Source organism: Poecilia reticulata, chromosome 2 (assembly GCF_904066995.2).
Source record: "Poecilia reticulata chromosome 2, P_reticulata-male-v2, whole genome shotgun sequence".
In the NCBI taxonomy this organism is placed as follows: Eukaryota; Metazoa; Chordata; class Actinopteri; order Cyprinodontiformes; family Poeciliidae; genus Poecilia; species Poecilia reticulata.
In genome coordinates, this window is record NC_088831.1 from 25515660 (window position 1) to 25517904 (window position 2245).

The window sequence follows — 2245 nt, forward strand, 5'->3', positions numbered from 1 at the left end:
AAAGAGTCTAAAATGACAGAGCAAGTGACACTTGGTGAAATCAAAGCACTGCTAAAAAACCTTGAAGAAAAGAGTTTTGTTAATTGCACAAATTTTGATGTTTAAAAACTAAACAAACTTATGTGCCTGCATGAATCTACTTGTAGATGGTGCTGTCATCGTGCCTGGTAATTCTTGAAAAATAGATTGTAGATCTCAATGTGGCTTTTATCTGGCTAAATAAACGTTATTATTACCTTATTCACCTCTTCCTGCGTTCCTCCGTTTGCCTCTGATTAGTTCTTCTGGTTTGCTTCATCATTTCCTCCACTGATTGGTGTTCAATCTCTTTTTGTTCTGGATTTGGATCCTTTCTAACTAGCATGACAAGGCAAGCAAGAGGCAACGGAAAAACTAAAAAAAAAATGAAGCAAAACCATTAAGGGTGGCCATCTGCAAAGACTGGCTAGGAAACTGAAACACATTCAATAGTAACAGAAGGTAAAATTAAATTTTAGCATTTTTAGATTATTTGTTAAATTTTTTGAAAAATTATTAAATAAGTGGCGGTCCAAATGCCAATTACACACTGTTGAGAAAAATTATTATTTTGAGTGTTTAACACAGTTTAAACCTTTTAGAACGAATTTCTTAGGTTTGAACAGGTTTGTGGTAGTGATTTAAAACCCAAAGAACTATTGCTGGGTTAAGTATTTAAAATACAAAGGAGAACTATAGGATCTGCAGGAGAATTTCGGCTCAGACCCCTGGAGTCTTATCATTAAAGACAGGAGGTCATAAATTAACATATGCAGGGAGGTGGAGGACAGAATCACTTGAATTACTCTGAGAAAGGGAACTTTGGTCGGTTCACGTAACCAGGATAAGAAGTCTTCTAAAACCAACATCTGACATGGTGCAAAAACTGAATATAACATAAAATGTTTTAAATCACTAACATTTAATTTGTAAGACATTTTTCTTAGTTATTAATAACATGTTTTGACTAAAAATTCTATTATCTAGTTTTAGAATTAATTTAGTCAATGATGAATGTATTTGAAATTGTATTATTTCTGACTATATTAGAATCACATGAAAAGGTTTAGTTTAGTATTAGAAAATACTTAGGTTTAGGGTGAATGAATGTCTTAATTCTTATTTGTTTCTAATTCCTAATTAGAAACAGGAATTGTACTTCATTATTTTCTGTTTATTATCTATTGCTTTTGTTTGATATCAGGACTAAACTTTGGAGATGCTGAGTGCAGAAGAACAAATTGGGTTTTTGGAGAACTTTACATTGAATTAAAATACAGTATTAAAGGTTTGTTCCTGGCAGAGCAGAAGAGAAACCAGAATTTCACAGCTACCTGTGAGGTTCCTGCATCTGTTTCTCTTTGCCCAGATGGCTGTAGAGTCACAGGAGGCCGGATAGTGTTAAGAAAATAAATTTAAAATAAGTTAGTTTTAGAATTTATCATGACTTGATTGAAATACCATAATTATAGTTTTAAAATTTATAACATATTCTGACCTATTGATATATTTTACTGTAGTTAAAGCAGATTGTTTGCCAAGAGCTTCTGATCTGCTCTTTGTCTGTTGGGAAACAATCAGTAGGAAGTTCTAGCTTTTCACACTGATCTGTGAAAAGCCATAAACCACCATGAATTCGGAGAGTCTGCTTCTACCTTATTTAACAAAAGGTGTTTGATCTTGCGACCAAACTGCGGGACTTTTTCTAAAATTTAAAAGGGCCAGAGATGCCTTCCAATTGGTCAAGTAGAGATACGCCTTATTTGAATACATTAAAGAGGTAAACACACCTACAGGGTATAAAAGTTTGTGCACAAGGGAAACAATTCAGAAAAAAGCTGATTTATTTTACTTCTGCACCAGCTCTTTCTCCAAGGACGTCCTTGATATTTCTTTGTCTTCTTGTCTCAGGTAACAATGTTTGTATCTGTGTTTCTTCAGTTTCCTGTACTATCTTATATTTACTTCTGATTGGATTAAATCCTGTAATTCTGTGACGTCAACACGCATTGTTGTGTTTTTGTCCCCGCACGTGGCCACGCGAGAAAACCCGGGATCAAAAGGAAGTATCAGAGCCAGAGTTTTGCTAAATTTACCAGTGATATAAAAATTCTTCCTTAACGCCTGCTGCATTTTTCCGGCTCGCCATGCGATAGGTTCTCATTCTTCCATAAAAAAGTACTTTATAACGTAAAGAGGACTCACTAACAACTCTATTGTCTTCTCA